This window comes from Rhipicephalus microplus, chromosome 3 (genome assembly GCF_043290135.1).
Source record: "Rhipicephalus microplus isolate Deutch F79 chromosome 3, USDA_Rmic, whole genome shotgun sequence".
NCBI lineage: Eukaryota > Metazoa > Arthropoda > Arachnida > Ixodida > Ixodidae > Rhipicephalus > Rhipicephalus microplus.
Window position 1 is genome coordinate 241,214,502 of NC_134702.1, and position 20,802 is coordinate 241,235,303.

The window sequence follows — 20,802 nt, forward strand, 5'->3', positions numbered from 1 at the left end:
AAAAAAGTGCTTCCTGTATGATAACATGCAGGATATCGTGATTGAATGGCAAAAAATAGCAAAAGGGGCAGTGCCCGAGCGATGCTTCCTCCGAGCTGTATGTCGACAGAAGGCGTTCTACTCATCCCGTTTCCGAACTCACCATTTGGTCGTTAACTACCAAAGCATAAAAAACAAGACCGATTACTTTTCTTCTCTAACCTTTTCACTCAAAACTTACGTGATTTTAGGCACGCTATCCTGGCTCGAAGAATCTGTTGGTAGCGCAGAGGTTTTTTCACCTGGTTTTCACATCTACCGTTCTGATCGCGATGCACATGGTGCTGGGGTCTTTCTTCTTGTTGATTCATGTTTACAGTCGTCTCCAGTGTCAACGCCATCTGACTCTTCCGAGTCAATTTGGTGCAATATCAATTTTACAACTGGACAGTCTCTGACATTTAGTTCCTTTTACCGTACCCCTCCCTGCCTGCGTATCGCCTGAGACTTTCAGGTCTATTTCCAAGTTTCTCTCTACAATAAACGACTATCTTATAGGCGGCGATTCAAATATGCCCAATGTTAGGTGGGTTGACAACAAACCTATCCTTGGTAATTCATCTGCCCTATATATGGTGTTTCATGAGGCAATTATTGTCAATGACTTGTATCAGTTTGTTACTGAGCCTACTAGGTATGGCCTCAAAATAGTTCTTCCACCTTAGATCTGCTCTTTTCATATCAGCCATCGCTCATGCATGTTACCACTGTTATTCCTGGGATTAGTGACGATGAGTGTATTGTGGCTCAATCTCAGATAGTCCCTTTTTCTTGTGCACATGATCGACCAAGGAAGATATAACTTTTGATGTAGGAAATTATGCTTCTTTATCAAATGAGCTTGCCATTTTTCTGCAAGAATTCAATCATTTAGCAGAGATTTCAACACCCTATTGGATACATTTTTCTTCACACTAAAGCAGACGGTAGACAAACATGTTCCAAGTAAACGTTTGTCTGCCAAACAACGTAGTGATAAACCTTGGGTTACTCCAGAAGTCAAGCGAATGATATAACATTTTGATATACCTTTCTGAATGATCAACAAGAGACATCGTCTCCTGAATTCTTATAGTAGCAACGCAATACTGGTGTAATCACGGTGCTAAAGCCACTTGGACAATTTATAAAAACAAAAAACGATTGCCAAGGGAAAACATTTCTTAGCATCGGGCCCAAAGTTACAAAATAACCCGAAAAAAATGTAAAGTGTTTAAAAGCAATCGGCAAGGAATCAATTGGCATCCCAAGCATGAACGATGGCGGTCTACTTTTAATTGATGACCCCGATAAAGCTTCTGCTTTCAATCGCTATTTTCAGGCTTCTGTTACGCATCTTTGTCGAAGAGATGTACCATGTATTCCGGGCAATATCCTTGAACCTATGCCGAAGCTGGTGATAAAACATGTTGGTATACTTAAGTTGCATGACAAAATAAAGGCTTCTGCAAATGGCCCGGATGGTATACCCTCTTATGTACTAAAAGCCTCCTCTGGTCTTATTGCCCACTACCTTAATGTTTAGAAATAATTGCGTACTTCTTGTTTACTTATTGAATGCGAAGTCCCGAATGTGGTTACGATACATAGGATTGGCCCTAAATATATTGTCTCCAACTAAAGGCCAATTTCCCTAACGAGCATGTGCAGCAAAATATTGGAACACATAGTATACAGCGTTAAAATGAATCATCTAGAAAGCAACAATTTTTTGTACCGAATCTCCTAATGAATTTTTATCTGGTCTTGTTCAACCGAACTCACTCAATTCAGTCAAGATCTTTTTAGCTCATTTGACCTTGGGGAGCAGACGGACTGCATATTTCTGGACTTTTAGAAATCATTTGATTCTGTGCCCCATGCTTACTTATATTACTGTATTTAACTTATTATCAACTTCTCAGGCTTTTTTTTGAAGTATAATTTGAGAAGTTGGAGGCATAGTACATTTTTTACATTCAGGGTATCTGTATGAAAAGTTCTTAACGGGCTCCAGGCGCCTGCGTAAGTTGATAAAAACGATATAAACAAAATTTTCCTTTGAGGAACAAAATATGGGCGATTATAACGTCAAACTATCTCTCGTTGCTTCCTTTCGAAATTGCCGTTAGCTGTATATTGAATTGAACTGAGTTTATTGCACAACAACGTTGTGAGGAGACCAGGCAAAAAAGTTGCACTGAGTAGCTTGAGGGGAGCCTTGAGGGAATATTGGTGTGAACACTCTTTGTCATGCACACAGCACCAGCTTTCCACGCGAGGCAACAAATGACGGGAAAATGCCCACTTATGCACGACCACATAAAAAATAAGATAATAAACTATTTTTGGTATGGCATATTGTTTGCCACTGGTTCTTCGGCATTTAAAATTTTCTGTGGGCCACAAAATCGCCTGCTTGTTATATGACGTCACGAAGGCGGAGAACATCTCGTTTAAATGTAATTCAAATAGGATAGCTCTCATTCAAATAGGCAGCGGCTACATATAGTAGCTGGCGAGAGGGATTATGAGTTTAATGAAATATTTTCACTTGCAGCATAACGGTGTTTAGTAGTTTGTATGCGTATACTTCTCTCTGAGCTCATACTAGCTGAGAAAAAAGAAGTAGAAATAAGCAGCGCTGCACGTGTGTGCTACTATGCCGTCGGAGATAAATTTAGAGTTGAAGAGGACAATTTAAGTTGAGTGAAAACCAACCAACAAAATCGATTAAGCCTCAGTAGTGCTAACAACCATGGTATTGATTGATATGTGGGGTTTAACGTCCCAAAACCACTATATGATTATGAGAGACGCCATAGTGGAGGGCTCCGAAAATTTAGACCACCTCGGGTTCTTTAACGTGCACCCAAATCTGAGCACACGAGCCTACAACATTTCCGCCTCCATCGGAAATGCAGCCGCCGCAGCCGGGATCTAACAACCATAGTATTTAACCTTCTTAGTTTGTAAGGAAAGTTGTAGGGCAAGCTTAAAAGCTGAGCTTCTTACTGAGCTCGAGTCCACTGCTTTATTCTTGGCCACTTTGCAAGGTGCCGCTTTGGCTCCAAGTAACCATAAGGCTGATCAGGTTTGTCATAGACTAAAGCGGAAAGATTTTGTGGCCTTTCAGTATGGAAAAACTCAAGCATCAAAAACCACTCATCACACCCATTGACTCGCAACAGCTTCGGCAGGTCGGCTGCTGACCCGCAGGTCACGGCGGTGGCTGCATTTCCGATGGAGGCGGAAATGTTGTAGGACCGTGTCTTCAGATTTGGGTGCACTTTAAAGAACCCCAGGTGGTCTAAATTTCCGGAACCCTCCACTACGGCGTCTCTCGTAATCAAATGGTGGTTTTGGGACGTTAAACCCCCCATATCGATCGATCGATCAGCTTCGACAGAGCAGCGATGATGGTATATCCTTTTAGAAGAAAATTACTTTCCGGAAGCAGCAAATGCTTTGACCGATACATAAACAGTTTCCACGTTCTCATCCGTAACTGCAACAACAAGTGTGGCAGCTTTGGCTAATTGGTATGACATCACGATAGTTATAGCGCGAGAACAGAACGACGACACAGAGACAAAAAGGACACGAAGGACACTTCCAAAGCTCATCAACAAGTCACAGCAGAATAAAAGCATGAACAAATATTGTAATAATATAGCACCCCTGTTCAGCGCTGGGCGTGTTAGATGCGTCGGTGTGTGCATGCGTGAATGTGGCGTGCGTTTGCGCTCAAATTAATTTTTTTTAATTTAAGGGCAGGTTACGTTTGTGAACCCCGCAGTCAATAATCAATCACAGCGTGGCCCTTACTGCCAGAGAATGGGCCTGGTTGTCAAAATATGACGAAGCCTTATTTGGATTTACCAAATGAGCGCGATTTGCCGAAGCAAAGCTATTTACCAAAACATTGCTTTGACCCGTGCCTACCAGTGTCTATACACATTTTCACTGAACGCATCCTGGGTGCCGCCATAGTCCTCTCTGGGCTGGTGTTAGTGCGCGTGGCCCCCTAAAAATTGCACCACCGAGGCTACGACGTCGGCTTTGTACTTAACAGCCCACAAAAGAGCAGATCCTCCTCTCGGCCCGGAGCCAGCACTATTTTTCAGTAATGCGGGCGAAAGCGGGGGGAGGGTATTTTCTAAAGGGCTTGAAAAACCCGTATTTTCAATATTATTGAGAAAAGAGCTTGCTTCATCCGAATATGCTGGTGTACAGTGGTGGTTTGCATTTGTTGTGTTGTGAGCCTGCTTTATGTCAGGTAAAATCCCTTACTTTGTAAGTTTTGCCAACTTTTTACAATTCTGTTTCTCAACTTGATATCACGTCTTCCTTTCCAGGTTCCCTTTTTCATGGCGGCTCATGCTGAACATGAGCAGCAACATAGCAAGCCAGCAAGCCACAAGTTTGATTCCTTCATCCATCATGACATTGGTTTATTTATAATCAAAGGGAATAAACATGGAACCCTAATGCTCATGTCTGCAGTTTTTTTTTTGCGTGACTTGACTTCAATACGTACATCACACCTATTTTAGCTGGCTATACAAATAGAAGCATGTAAATGAGAATAACCTCACTGAAATTCACACACCATTTTATTGGGCTTTTTGTATTACTCTGCTGGAAATTGTTTTACGCAAATGTTATTAAATAATGCTAAATTTGAACTACAATTTTTATGCAGTTGCTGGCCACCACGAAAAATATTACTGTATAGTTGGTAAAAAATGCTTCACTATTTCCAGCAGTAGTCGCGCAAAGTAGAACATGGGTCAATAGAGTAGCTTAAAATAGCCGTGGAGTCACTTGACCTACGTAGGAGCGCCACTGGCAAGAGTCGCCTGACTCCCCAAAAAGTAGCAGTGTGATCCTTCGCGATAGAGTCATTTCAGACTTCCTAAGAGGGTTAGCTAGGGCACTCTTCTAGAGCGCGCTGACTCTGATCCACCAAGAGAGTGACCCTGTCTCCCTGGAGAGGGTCGTATACGGGTCAAGTCAAAACTATCCGAAAAGAGTCTGGTATACTTTTTTTTTAAGTAGACAGCGGGCCCCAAACGCATAAGCTGGCTTTCTAGCACTTAATATAAACGGTGTTTCATTTCGTCTGATAAACAACATCGGCGCTTGTGTCAGCGTGCTTTCTGTAGTAGCAAAACACAATGAGGGCCATTTTATCGAACCTCTTAAAGCATGCAGCCGTGGTGTAAAAGCAACAGACTTCTGGGATGGTTTTTTTTAGTATGAATTTGCTTGTGAAGCACATAGAATCACAAAGTGGTTTCAACGGTGGAGAATGGCTGCATTGAACAGCCTGAAAACACCCCACATCCCCGGGTTCATCGCGGATACAAGACGGCAAATGCGAAATATATTTAGTCATACTTTAAATGATATGTACCCATGATATGTACTATAGTAAAAAGGGTTACACAAATATATATTCGAAAACGTTTAACAAAAAATAATGAAAGTAGATATTTTAGAGAGTCAACACACTTAACTAACAAATCTTGAAGTTAAGCAATCAACCGGCTATTGGTTCGAAGTCATAGTTCGCGATCACATGACATAGCGGTGTTCTGAGTAATAATATATGTGCGTAATGAATGTGTCCTTAGATTAGCTCTACTACTTACACAAACGCAGTCTAGCTTTTACAGTAGCAGACTTATAAATGACATAAATGAGGCGTATTAGTAGAGCACGAGATTTTCACCTTTTTATATTTAGATAATACACGTGAAATGCAGGCGCTAGATAAGCTAGTTAAAAGGTCTACAACACAACGCAGAGCTTTTTTTTTCGTGGGATAAACGATTCAAGTAAAAGACCGGCCTTCTGTAAGTATTTCCACAATGACCATTGTACGGTAACACTTTCTAAAACCCGACGGACGCCTACTTTTGATCAACCATCCATTTAAGGCGCTGTTCTTTTAAGGACATGCCGGTACCTCTCAAAAAGACACAACCAAACAACAAGTCAGGCTCGTAAAGCGTGTTTCAAGTGAAACTCATACATATCTATCACAATACGAATGGGTCACCGATTTGTTGTTAAGCCAAGTAAAACCAACCGATGGACAGGAGTGGAAGACGCTTCTGTTGAGGCTGCAGCGTCTGCAAGAACTTGAGGTAGAACGGACGCGACCTTATCCGTTCGGAGCCGCTTGATCGCTGGTACTGTGTGGCTCGTGCTGTAGTCGGACACCGAGGACACTGGAGTGCTCGACCTCGGCGGAGCTGCAAGGACACAGCGTCTGCGATTCGCATGAGTTGCACAGCTTCGTACAACTATTTATTGTACATGTTTAGCTCAAGACGTCTTACGCTCAGCGCCACACAGATGAAGAGCTTCGAGAGAGTGCAGAGAACTACCATGACCGCTACACAGAGCAAAGTTTCTGGCTGCTGGGTCACGCTGCTGACGATTGGCGAGCGCGTCTCACCTGACTACTACAGTCCCAGCTGCTGTTTCAATGTGATAGCAATTTTAATAATCTCGGCTGGTTTTTGCGTCGTCATCATGTGCAGTGCATGTACCAATATAATAATAAAAGTCTTTAGAGAAAGAAATTAACAAACTAACACTTGTTCCATGTACAAATAAAACCGATGAGCGAAGGTCCATACAAAGGGAACCGAAATTAACATGCGCCTGATCTCGCGGCTGGCTCTCATGAATGCGGTAGTGTAGCGAGTGGGTGGGGCGAGCATCTGTTGCGCTCGGTGGCGGAAACAACCAAGTGAGTTAGTTTCCGACGGGTGCGTCTAGGGGCACCTGTGATCGCGCTGTCCGTTTTGTTCAGCGTGCTAGCCCTGCGCGCTTGCCCGGTGTAGTGAGCTTCGACGGCGCCGGCAGGGACTGCGGAGTGCGGGCCTAAAGAGGCGGAGGGCTGGCCCGGCGTTACGCCAATCTCGGGAAGTAGTATCTGCGCGTTCTCGGCATTATAAGCGTGATGGCACAAAGGGTGCCCTTGGCGTCCCGCTCGTCACAACGCACACTCGTCTCCCACGTGTACTTTGTCCCGAGGGGGTACACAACATAGGCGCGTGCGCTTATCTCGCGAGAGCATTGTACGTGCTGGGCTTTAACCGGAATGATTGCGTCCAAGTTACCGAACTTATAAACGTCCATTCACTGGCTGCAGAGTTCCCGTTTGCGAAAAGCGCCCGCTTTTCAAACACAGCGAAGTAACTACTGTAACTTGTTCGCACTCGTCTGTACGTGTGAGTACGTTTTGTGCGTCGTGTTTCTTTGTTTGAGCAGCGTTTAGGCGTCAAACTGTCAACGTCGTTAGTTCGCTCTCGTCCCGTGCATGTTGTTTTTGTGTGTCATATGCGCGTGAGCAGTGCGCTTCAATCTGCTTGCTATTCCTCGCGTGGCATTCCAATTTGTTGCTATCGCATTCATCGCCTCGCACTTCAGCCGAAACCGAATTTTCGATGACGTTACCACTTAAACACACAAGATGGTTGCGAGTTCGTGCCATAACGTGCTTGCCTCGTGGTTTACGATTGTTTGTTTGGAGTGCCGGTAACTCGGCTGGTTGGTAGATGATTACGATGGCAAAAACAGCGCTGGACTATGATCTGCATGGATATGTGTGGGTCGATTGAAAAACGACAGAAAAGGGCACTGACCTAAAAACATTTGTTTTGTTGCTGGGATATGTAATATATGTAGAATCTTTGCACGGAACAACATCAAGAACGTGCTAATAAGGAGAAGAAGTCTTCACGCTACATGCATCGGCAAAAAAGTTTGTCGAGATTTTGACAAGTAACTGATCACGACTTTACGAAGATAAATGAACGGCACACTGGCGCAAGCGCTTTCGTGTGCATCTATATGCTAAGCGTCTGTTGCGAGAACGAAGCTTGACTTCTCAAAACTTTTCATCGATAGAATGTTGACTTTTGGAAAACCTTTGCGAGAGCGCGGCACTGTAGTTGCCACAGTTTACTACCGAGGAAAGAAAAAGGAAAAGCACTTGCTCACAGCCCGCCATATGGCAGAGCCACTCATCAAAAACGTTGCTCTGCCTGACCTCTGCAATGGATGTGGCATGATATCTGTTGCAAGCAGGTACACTTCATACAAAGGTATGTACTTTGCAGAGAAGTGCTTGCTGACTAGTGATGGAAAAGCAAAGTCGTGCTTCCAATGGAAATGTTTACGAAAGCTGTCGCAGAACAACGTGTACAGGAGAAAAAAGACGACAGATCTGTGCCCTGACAAAACTAAGTGCAAGAATCTTTCTCGTGCTTTGAGAAGGACACAAAAGAGCTTGGCCAATGTTCAGCAGCAAGTGACTCAAATGAAGGATCAAAACAATGCACTGAAAGAAGAAGCTCTAGAGGCTAATATACAGTCACTCCCGAAGAAAGAACAGCTAGCTGTGCGAACTTGTTTTCTGGCTGCAAGACGAAAGACTCTCAAAGGCATGACCTATGATGATGAATCGGTTGTTAAATGCTTGCTAATGAGAATGCGGAGCCCAAAGCTCTACGAGCATATTCGGAAGCAAAGTAATATGGTTCTGCCTGGAAGAATTTGCTTGCAGAAGTATCTGCACCGATTCGAGGATGGCTTTGGATAGAACGCTAGTATTTGAGGCTTTAAGCGAAAAGACCAAAAGCATGGACACCTTCAGTGGTCATGGGGCCTGCTTGTGGACGAGATTAAACTTTCGGAAAATCTCAACGTGAAGGCAGCTGGTGAGCTCCGCACTATTACTACCGTTAGATTGTTCTAACTTCACATTATTTCGATAATGCACGTTGAAAAGCAAGATGGTATTTTATTTGCTACATTTTCACAGCCTACGTGCTGCATGACGTGTAATGTATTTTTTTAATAATTCAGGTGATATCGCGGGCTTCGTGGATCTTGGGGACTACAAAACTAGTATTTACAAGGGTGTGCTTGCAGACGATGGGATGGTTTTGCTGTTTCAGCCCTACACTGGTAAGTTGTTTAAAAAGTTTACTGTCAAAAATATAACAACATCAACACTGTAATCCTAGATCATCATTGGTCTCGCCCATTTCTTTAGGCAGCTGGGCAGAAATACTTGGCGTGTTTGCCTCAAGAGGCAGTGTGAAGGCAGCCACACTTGCAAAAATTATAGTCGAATGCACCATCTTGGCTGAACAAGCGGGCTTGTATGTCGCCTCCGTGACTTCTGACGGCGCCAGCTAGAACAGAAGCATGTGGCAGATCTTTGGCATACACGATGAGCAAATTATTAACATCATTTTTTATTAGTAATGTCAGCCAGGCAGTGGACAGCTTAAAAGCAATGCTTTAGTTACTTGAATTCTGCCAGTAGTCATCAAAGAAGCTCTCTTGATTTTAAGCGCCTCAATTATAGAAGCGCTTGAAATGTGTATGAATGGTAGGTCGAAGTAATTTATTAGCAAACAATGGTGTATTCTTTTAGTTTCTTACCAATATATTCAAAATCTGAAATTTCATGCACTGCTGCTGCAGTGATTCAATGTGCTGCTCTATTACTTAACGTTAAAATTTTGTAGTTTAGCCTAAATAGTGTCCATCTGACGCTGGCTTTTTAAAAGCTCTGTTTTTGCATCATTTTGTACTTAACTAATGTACAAAATATATGTTTTAATAGGTTCTGCTAGTCATCTGAGAAGCAGCACGAAGCACCCTCTGGACCCCTAAAGACAGCTTTTCTTTGTCTCAGAATTTCCGCATCTTCTGAAAAATTTGCGCAATGGTTTTTTTTGTCTGAGGGTTACCTGACTCCGTCTGGCCGCGTTGACTGTGGCATTATCGAAAGAGCTTGGGAGTCCCACCATGAAAATGTCACACTAAAAGCTATGCCGAACATAATGAATGCACACCTGAAGCCGAATGCTTTCGAAAATTTGAGAATAGATTTAGCGCTCCTACTTTTTGGGGATCAAGTGGTCAAAGGGCTCTATGTGCATAGGAAGTGTATAGATTCCGTGTAAACAAATGTGAAACGAACAGATGAATTCATCAAGCCATTGAATCGACTTTTTCGAATAATGGCCTCAAACACGAGTACAAAAGCACTGAAGCCTGTTCAGATGGATGAAAAGTTTCTAGAAGATTTTCCAGATTATCTAGATGCGTGGGAGAAACACGCGAAACCAACTGGGAGAGGAGTTTTTACCGACAACACAGCTTGTGGACTAAGGGTTACGATCAGAAGTACGTTATACCTGCTATCTTATCCTAATTCCACTGCTGGTTACAACTAGCTCTTGACATCACGTCTAAGTCAGGACAAACTAGAAAATCTTTTTGACATCATAAGGCAGGCATCAGGTTGTAATGATCCTCCTACCGTGTCACAGTATCTTGTTGCTGTTGACTTAAAGTCATTATATAACCTGGCAAAACCACCGAGAGGAACAAACTGCTCACCAGATGTTATCAAAGCACTGTTAAGTGAAACACTTGTATCGCAATCTGGTACTAAGGCAGCACCACTTTTGAACGTTATTTGTGATGTCCAACGTTCGGAGACGAACATAGAGTAGCAAAACGATCTATTGCTATATATTGTCGCAAGTACGACGGTACAACAGCAAATGAGAAGGGTGAGGCAGGGCGGCAGCCTAGACATGCAGCTTTATACCGATCGCAGTCGGGTCACATGATTACTGGCAGCTGGGCTGGCAACTCTATCGACAATACATGGCGCTATCGCATACATGACATTTCCTCCCGCTTAAATTGTGGAGAGCTACAGTTACACAACATTAAGATGGCGTGTAGCGATCGGGCGCTCGTCGACTGCGTACTGGATATCTTCGTACTGATGCTGCTGTCTCGGAGGCGGCGGGCGCTGCCGTAGGAGTCTCCGCACTGGCATCCGAGAACTCCCAGAAGGTTTCTTTGTTCTCCTCACCATCGGAGACGTCAGCTGCACCCAAGAGAAGCTGATCTTGGTGACGATGCCACACGGCCAGTCCCCGTGGCGTGTGTACTTTACGACTTATGAAACAGGTCCTTTCTGCCGCACTACAGTACCCTGAAGCCATCTGGGTGGTCCCCTATAATTTTGAACAAGAACACCGTCACCTACAGCAAATTGTCGGGCTTTGAAGCTGCATAGGCTGGACTGAATGAATTGCTTGTGGCGAACTAATTCTTTTAATTCTGGCTTGAGAATGTCCAGTTTGGAACGAAGACGGCGACCGAAACATAAGGTTAGCCGGCGCTTCTTTCGTTGTAGCGTGGGGTGTATTCCAATAAACAAGCAAGAAGCTGCCAAGGCTAGCCTGCAGGTTTCCAGCATTTAAATCTTTCTTCACGGTCGTCTTTAGGGACTGAACCAAACGTTCTGCCAAGCCATTCGAACTTAGGTTATAAGGTGCTGTTGTGACGTGGCGTGCTCCTATCTCTTGAACGAACGTCTGGAACTCGGCAGACTTAAATATTGGGCCGTTGTCCGACACGATCGTTGCTGGATAACCGAAACGGCTAAACATTTCACGAAGACGATCGATGGTTGACGTGTTAGTAGTGTTTTTCATGATGCACACCTCTGGCCATTTAGAATGTGCATAAACCATAACTAGAAACATGCGATGCCGAAAAGGCCCAGCAAAATCGATGTGTACTCGCTTCCAAGGGGATGTTGGCCACGACCATGGGTGCAGATGAGCAATGTTAGGGGCAATATGCTGCTCCTGGTAAGGTTTGCATCCTTTGACATAAGACTCGAGATTGGCGTCAATTGAAGGCCACCAAACATAGCCACGGGCCAACTCTTTGGATCGCACAATACCTGGATGACCGTCGTGAAGTTCTTGTAGCACCAGAGACCGCAGCTTTGCAGGCACCACTATACGCATTCCCCACAGGAGACAGCCTTGGTGTGTGGTCAGCTGTGTCCTCCTGTCGAAGAAAGGCTTGAGCTCTGCATCGTCTGTAAAGTTAGGCAACCCCGTACTTGTGAGCTCGAGTACTCTGCAAAAAAGCTGATCATGTGAGGTTGCACGTGCAATATCTTTGTGCGTCACCGGCATTGATTGCAATCGTAACGACTAGAACGTTTCCTCTGCATCAGCAGCAGATTCCCGACGAACCAGCAAGCGCGACAAGCAGTCAGCCTCTAGATTCTCGTTTTACGGTCGAAACTTCAAGGTGTACGTGTAGGCAGAGAACGTCACCGCCCAACGTTGAAGCCTTGCTGCTGCCAAGATTGGTATGCCAGACTTTGGACCCAAGATAGTTTGCAGTGCTTTATGATCCGTTATCTGCGTGAACGAACGCCCGTATAGTAGTAAAACTTCTTAACGCCGAAGATGATTGCTAATTCTTCCTTCTCGATCTGGCTATACTTCTGCTCAGCATCAGACAGAGTCCTTGAAACGTAAGAAACAGGGCGAACGGTTCCATCAGCAAAAATATGAGAAAGCACAGCACCTACCCTGTAATGAGATGCGTCGCAAGCCATTTGTAGCGGTCTTTGCGGATCACAGTGAGCCAGGACCTCCGGGGATACCAACGCAGTCTTAATATCGTCAAAGGCCGTTTGACATTCGCTGGTCCATGCCCAAGCTTGATCGTCATGCAGGAGTTTGTACAGGGGATGGGCTAGCGTAGCCAGTTGAGGTAAAAATTTTCCGTAGTAGTTTACGGCTCCACGCAAAGAACGAAGCTGCGGATTGTTCTCCGGTGCTGGCGCGGCTACAATGGCATCAATCTTGTCCGTCGTGGGATGAATGCCATGTGCACTCAACTTGTGCCCCAAGTAGGTCAGTTCCTTCTGAAAAAAGAGCACATTTCTCAGCTCTTATTTGAACTCCTCGGCTTTCCAAACGGGTTAGAACTGCTTCCATGTTCTGTATGTGTTCGACTCTAGTCCTTCCGGTCACCAGGATATCGTCCAAATAGCATGCAACACCTTTGAGACCCTTAAGCACGGTGTCCCTTTTTCGCTGAAAAATACCAGGCACCGAAGACACGCCAGAAGGTAGCCGGTTTACGGCGAACAAGCCTTTAGTCGTGTTTATCGCCAGAAGACAACGCGCCGTTTCCGCTAGCACTACCTGTTGATAGGCCCTGTTCAAGTCAATTTTAGGAAATTCTTTTCCTCCACTGAGTGCAGCGAAAACTTCTTCAACACGAGGTAAAGGGTAGCGATCAGTGTCTAACATAGGATTGACAGTAGTCTTGTAGTCGCTACATAGGCTGATGTTTCCGTCTTTCTTTACCACAGGCACTACCAGTGTAGCATACTCGCACGTGGCTAATGGTGTGATCACACCCATTGACTGCATTTTGTCAAGCTCTTTTTCCGCTGCTAGAACCAGTGCGAAAGCCACACTGCGCGCCTTCAAAAACTTTGAACGAGCGTCCGTTTTGAGAAAGGGTTCTGCCTTCTCATCTGTGATGCATCCCAATTCTTCCTTGAAAAGGTTACTGTACTTCTGCAAAAGCTTGCTAACCTCTACTTTTGCTTCTTTGTTTGTCGGCTCCAGTGCCGAGCAGAGCTTGTTGCAGAAAAATACTGCGTTTCAGTCGAGGCGCACGTGCTGTAACCACTCTCGGCCCAGAACCGCCGGTGATCTCTGCTCAGTGACATACAAGAGTAATAGAACACTTTGTCCATTATGTTCAACAACTTCAGCCACTCTTGCTGGTTCGACGAATCTACCTGTGTAAGTGCGTAGACGCAATCTTGTCGTGCGAAACTTTAAAGAGGGGAACAATTTTTGCTGTTGCCTGCGAAAAATTACGCATACCGCTGCTCCCGTATCCAACTTCATTTCAAGTGGAATTTTGTATATCAACAGGCGTACTTTTATGACATCTTTTGCCGAGCACGTCATGCCGTTTAGCATCATTTCTGCGGCCCAGTCAAGAACTTTCAAGCTGCGTGCTCGCGCCCGAGATAACTTCGTGTTCTTGACCGACATATACGCTGGATATGCCCTTTTTTGCCACAGCCCAAAACACGTCGCCGACGCATGTCTGCAGTTTTTGCTCACGGGCTTGAAAGAACCGCACCGCCAACAGATGTTTGACGCTTTCTTTTCGCTGGCATCTTTTACGCCGACTGCTTTATGCCCCTGCTTTTGTGCAGTTACATGGTGTAAGTCAGAGACGCTTGTTGAACCATGCACATCTGCTGCACTTTTTGTTGCTTATTCCAATGCTAAAGCTTTTTCGACTGCATTTTGAAAGGCTAACTTCTTGTCTCCAACAAACAGCACTCGCTGAATATCTTGTCTTTGTAAACTACAAACGAATCTGTCCCTCAGTGCCTCGTCTATGAAATTATCGAACTCGCACGAACTCGAGAGGGAACGCAGTTCCACGACAAAATTGACAATGAATTCAGTATCACGCTTAGACCGTCAATAAAACTTTGCTCTCTCACCAATTACTGAAGGCTTCGGTGCCAGATGGTCACCAAGCAATTGCCTGAGGGTGTCGTACGACTTGCTTGATGGAAGGTAAGGGGCGGTAAGTGAATTGAGCAGAGCGTACGTCTTCGCCCCTATTAGGCTTAGGAACGCGTAAACCTTGTCTGCCTCCGGTATTTTGTTGAAGTGGAGAAACGATGTCGACCGCTCGTCGTATGAAGTCCAGTCGCTTGAGGAATGGTCGAAAGGTTCCATGTGGCCAATTCTTCCTACCACTTGCGTGACTGGGTCTGCCATCCCTGCTGTTCCAGTAGCTCGCTATGTGTCGGCGACCACCCCAGGAACTTCCAACAGGGTAGAACCTTTCTTCTGTTCTGCCAACACCGCTGAAGGTTTGAATCCCATCCTCGTCGCTAGATGTGATGTCCAGTGTTCGGAGACGAACGTAGAGTAGCAAAACGATTTATTGCTACATATTGTCGCAAGTACGACAGTACAACAGCAAATGAAAAGGGTGAGACAGGGCGGCAGCCTAGACATGCAGCTTTATACCGATCGCAGTCGGGTCACATGAGAACTGCCAGCTGGGCTGGCCGCTTTATCGACAATACGTGGCGCTATCGCATACATGACATTTTTGACCACTTATTTAACCATGGAAAGATTGATGAGGTCGAAAAGGGTATTGACAGTGTTTTATTAGAAATTGATCATGCCGCGTATGTATAAAAAAACAATGCTGCCTTGATTTACAATGCTCCCGGCTATGTGGCGAGAAAAAAAATTGAAAAAAAAACGCATGCCCACAACGTGCATCTTGCCATTGCGTGTCCCCAAGTGACGCAAGTGTGGATAAGAGCTCTCACTTCACGGCTCGATTTGACAATGGCGGACATATTTATCCCAGTTCTGCCCTGTCGAGTGCAGTGAAGCTGATCGAAGACGAATGCAGTCTTCTTTAGCAAAAACATTCTTCATGAGAAGAGCTTGCTATATTTTGCAAGGTGCCTGCGTTCGCTCCCACTGCCGCAGCTTGGCTGCTCAAGCCATGAAAATGAAAGCCTGTCTGAAGTGATCAAGTTTTATGTCTTGTTAAGGTTCAGATTTTTCGTTAAAGGCCTGAACAAGAAAAGAGAAAGTTGAGGACAGCGGCAAAAACTTCTTAAGTTACGCCACTGCCACTAACGTGAAGTGCGTACTCTGTAGGACCTGGTTTTTTTTTTGTGTTCAATGTTCTGTGATTAAACTGCTTTACATTTGATGTCTGCAGTGTTTGCAACTCTCTGAAATTATTTTTATCATTTTTATTGGTTCAATATTTACATTGATCTAATGCAAGCACTTAACAGTGACCAGATATAGTCGGGATGCAAATTTAGATACGGGTTGTCTTGTTTTACGCATATTAGCGTTGGTATGGTGTGTTGAAGAGTGTTTTGTCTATATCATCCTGAACTCTCTGATAAGTGGGTCAGTAAAATTATGAGGAAGGTATTAATAATGGTTGGCACATAATTCTGCAGTAATATCATACAGGGTGTGACTTAGGGCCATAGTCAGAAAATTTAAACGAGCAGGTCTACATTCTTTATGCTGTGTTTGGGGAAGCGCACCTGCTCGATGATATTCAGTGACAACATTATTATCATAAGGCTCGTCTATATTTTAAGTTTTGCATAGGTGATATAAGCTATGTTCAATTCTTCATGGTGTAATTGGGAAAATTCTCACTAGGTTGATTATTGGTCGTCAAGAAGGACAGCCCTTTGATTAATTTCAGGTATCAATCTTCAAAACAAGTTGACAGTATCGCTTTAAATTTCAGTCGTGTTATTTTACAGAATTCACCGTCGGATTCTCCGCGAAACGAGATAGTGAGTCTCATGCAGCATTAGTATCAGATAAGTGATTTGTATGTTACCATTCTTTGTTTTCACTCAAATCCTGGTAGAATTCAGACTGTTGTTAGGCTTTGGGGCCTTCTGTAATAATTTTTGCTCTCAAAAACAAACCAAAACTTTCAAATAATTTGTGGTCGCTGTCAATGTGCACGCGCGCGCGCGCGTGCATGTGCGTGTGCGTGTGCATGTGCGTGTGCGTGTGTGTTTGTGTGCGTGTGCGTGTGTGTGTGTGTGTGCGTGTGTGTCTGTGTGTGTGTGTGTGCGTGTGTGTGTGTGCGTGTGCGTGTGCGTGTGCGTGTGCGTGTGTGTGTGTGTGTGTGTGTGTGTGTGTTTGTGGGAGCGGTAGCTGACAGTGAGGTGTATGCCACAATATCCTCATTTGATATTGCTAAATACGAGTACTGTGAAAGCAGTCGCATAAGTATTGTACAATAAAACGTTTTGTAGAGAACTCTCTGGAAATAGGGAAAAATTGAAAGTTGGCCTCACGCGATTTGGCCTACTGAAAGCTTCGCAGCGCTTCCGAAGTGCGCGGATTCAACAAAGATTCACCCGCTCACGCAGGAGCGCACCAAGCGGGTGCCATAGGAAGTCATCTGCGATGGAGCCATCTCCCCGCCCGCGCTCAGCACACTGGGCAGCATTTTTCTAGACACTGTTACAGCACTACAAGCATGTTTTTTGAGCTGACTGTATGGTGTACTATTACCGTACAAGCAAATATTTTAACCTGTGTGAAACCTCGTGAACATAGATATAACGTCTGTGCTTGCCTCATGCCTTGAATGATTTGAATGCGAAGCATTTCTTAGTGAACTTCGGCGACTCTGATCGTATCTATCTATCTATCTATCTATCTATCTATCTATCTATCTATCTATCTATCTATCTGGTAGATTGCCACTATTGCCACAGGTAGAAAAAGCCCGAGCAAGGGCACTCGGGCTTTTTGTATGATTCAGTGCATTTCATGGATTCACAAACGGTACTGATAATGCGAAAACAGCCCGTACGACACAGCACCAACTGATAAAACCCTCTCGCTATAGTTTTAAATAATCATTGAATTTCAGGCAAGCTTAGGATAAAAGGCATGTGTGTTAAAGTGCTCACATCAGGCCTCTAAAACTTCACACCTATGCCATGCGTGTTTGTTGCTTAGGTATTAACATAATGGTCCCTTGAAAGTTACATGGCAGGTCAGAATATGGTACCTATATATACCCGGTGACTGAACCGTAGGTGTGCAGCGCGGGTGGCAAGCTGTGGTGAGTGCGAGTGTTGTGACATTACGGGAACGTTGTGCGCATGTATGTGTACTGTAATCATTATTGTGTGCTTCGAAGGTAATGCAATTAAAGTTACGCTTGCGCATGTTACGGCTGCTGACGTAATTTTCTTTCTCGGTTGATGTAAAAGTTTGCTCTCATACTGACCTGAACAAGTTCTCCGATGGATGTAAAAAAACCCTGCTGGGACCATGCATAAACCCCCTACTAATGAGGAGAAATTTTTTACTACCTCCGGACGGTGTTAATAAACCCCCCATGGGGGCGTTCGCTAGAAGACAAGTCACTGGCCCCTATCTTGGTTTATTTTTGTTCACAGTGCAAATACCTACACACACGGCCATGGCACCGAGTTCACGTCTGTGGCATATCTCGTATTTATGCGGGTGACCTAAATGTTATGCCTGCGATGTGCGGCTAGAAAACGCATAATTTACTGCCGGATCAGCAGCCTAGTTGCTCTTGCTATTGCAATGTGCAACCTCTTCGGAATCTGAAGCTGTGCCCGAGCAGCGCCACCACAGCGAGCGCACAAAGAACAAGATGCCCTTTCGGTGCCTTGGGACAAGTTGCATCTTTTCTCTTTTAATTGCGAAAGCATATCTTATACCCTTGTTACACAGGCAAAACAAGCACAGTTAACCAACCACGGTTAACTGCGTTCAACCGCGGTTAGCGCCAACCGCATTTCGCTGACGTTACACAGCGCAAAAGCATCCTCGGTTAAGGTGCCTAATGCCATCTAGCGTAGAACAAACTAACTTATGCACTCATCAACAGAGCGACGTTTTGTTCACAAATATTCCACTTATTTCTTACATAATGTTCTTCAAACGTATAATTGTGTGAATATATGCATCTTTTACGCTAAAGCCTCATCACTTGAGATAGTTTTGTTTTTGTGTGCCTATTACAGCCTTGGAACAATTTCACCGTGTAGTCTTGCAACACTGTTTCTGTTTTGCTGGGAGTAACTGGTGTTGGTGTTTGTCGAGCGTAAATTTTGTTGCTCGTTTTCTTACTGCCATGACTTTATCTCGGGAGTTGTTTGCTGCAGTGACTCATGTGCGTCGCAGTGACGGGCGTGCGTAGAGCTGCATGAGTGGTGATGGCTCTCAGCAAGCTGACGCTTGAAGTTGCAGCCGATCGCTACGAAGACAATGAACCCTACCAGCAATGGCCAAGGGCTATGATTGGACACACATGGGATTCCCATCGGCTTCCGTTGTCATTGGTCAGTTCCCTGACTGGTTGATAAAAAAGGGCATGGCCTACGTCCCAATTATGGGCAAGATGATGGTAATGACGGCAAACATGTTTTTAATGTGTTTATTTTTCTTATTGTTGGCGATCGCCACATATCAGAATGAAACAAAGTTTCGGAGATTGTTGTGTAAAATTTAATATGGTGGCCAAGAACTTTTTTGTGACATACCATGGTCGTGGGGCAATGCTCTCAGACTACGCTTGGTCATCAAGTACACTCACTTCTGCGTATCATATATAGCATATAGAAATTCGTGGCACAGAAACATGTATGTGCCAACGGTGAAAAAAAATGACGTGGAAGCGCGGCTGTACGTGTCTGTGATCAATGAGGTCGTAGAGTCAACTGTACCCGAATAACTATAAACATGTATGTTAGCGGTCTGCAATGCAATTCCGACGTGGGCGCTCTAATGAATACCTCACTTTTTACCCAGAGAATCAGACCTACAAATGCGCACATAACATTCGCGATGTTTGAATTTTGTACCTTTTCCTGCTCTTCGAGCACTTCGGCCTCCATACAGCCGTACTGCGCTAACAAAAATAGTTCACACAACGATTCAAACTGGTATTTTTGCGAACTTGCAAAGTGCAGCAGTTGTCAAGCGTTTATGTTATACTACATAATTCGTCAAACATATCGCACTTGATTCGTCTTTAAGCTTGTTTCGGCATGTACATATTTGCATTAGAGCGCGCATGGTTTTTACCCGACTTCCCCTGCGACTCCTGCGTGTGTCTGCCCTTTTTCACCTGTTGCTCGCTCGGTCAGGTTGTTCATCAAAGCTTTCGCCAAAATTGAAGTGAGTAAATATGAACTGTCTTATTCATTGCTCTTTTTATTGCGTGCAATTTATTGGTGAGGTACTGCGATGAAAATCGCCAATTTTTATAGTGTATTCCTAGACCCTTTTTAATTATATTACACAAGCTGTCCTGTTATTAGCGGACACGTGCGAAACATTCTTAGATGTGGCATTCGAGCACAGATTCAGTTAGCCCTAATTTATAATGATAGATTCGCTGTTTTGGGGACAATCGGCTATATGAAATCATCTCAATTCAACGAACGATGTCCTGTTCAGGTCATGCAGACGTACGGGCCATGTGTACTACATGCAGCGGAATGAGTAAGCCGCGCGGGCTGTCATCGCTCCTGTACATTCCTGCAATTTTAATAATATGGTGCAAGTGTTGAGTCAGTTGGCCACGGAATATCGCAGCGCCTAATATTGGCGAGGAGTAATGATCGCAAGGCTCTACGATGCGCAAGCGCTAAAGACACGTGTGTGCGATGCACACACTTTGTCTCACTGTTTGCTTAGAGATGACCGAATGCACCCTCTCTATCAGCGTTATCTGTGCAATCGTGCAGCATTAGCCGGTGTTAAGCTGAGCGTCGTATTACAAGTCTCGTCACTTCTCGCTTATATTAGAAAGAACATATCGATGATTTTTTTCTCTAAAAAGAAGAGTCGCATAGCAGAGATTTTAAATTAGTTTTAAAGGTTCATGTGTAATTAAGAATGCTTTGGCAAAGTTTGCAGTGATCTTTTGACTGTGTGCACTGTGGATTACTTTTTCAATGTAAAAAAACACTACTACATTATGGTAGCAGCAAATATACCAACAAAGTGAGATATGACGCAAAAGGGGGTGCACGCCTGCAGATATATCTGCAGTTAACTTAGTGCTCATGAATAACATGAAACAGTGCACTTGGGATGAAAATAAAAGCATTGTTTGGACACCTAGAGCATCCACCTTTTAATTATTTTAAGCTGACAAGAATAGCCAATCATTAATTACTTCTGAAATGCCGTCCATGTGACTTTTTGGAGTGTTGCTGTAGTGCATTTTGGCTATCGGTTTTAATACAGGTTCCTGTCCTTGGGTTCATAATGAGCATGGAGATATCTTCACAGGATC

The 20,802-nt window shown here is 44.3% G+C and overlaps 1 long non-coding RNA gene across 1 annotated transcript in view; it reads right to left on the minus strand.

Moving 5' to 3' along the window:
* Positions 1-6,021: 6,021 nt before the first annotated feature.
* The window catches only part of LOC142803533 (uncharacterized), a 40,476-nt gene continuing 25,695 nt past the window's right edge, over positions 6,022-20,802 (minus strand). Inside the window, exon 2 of the long non-coding RNA XR_012894156.1 lies at positions 6,022-6,281. This is a non-coding gene — a long non-coding RNA (uncharacterized LOC142803533). The remainder of the gene's footprint in view (positions 6,282-20,802) is intronic.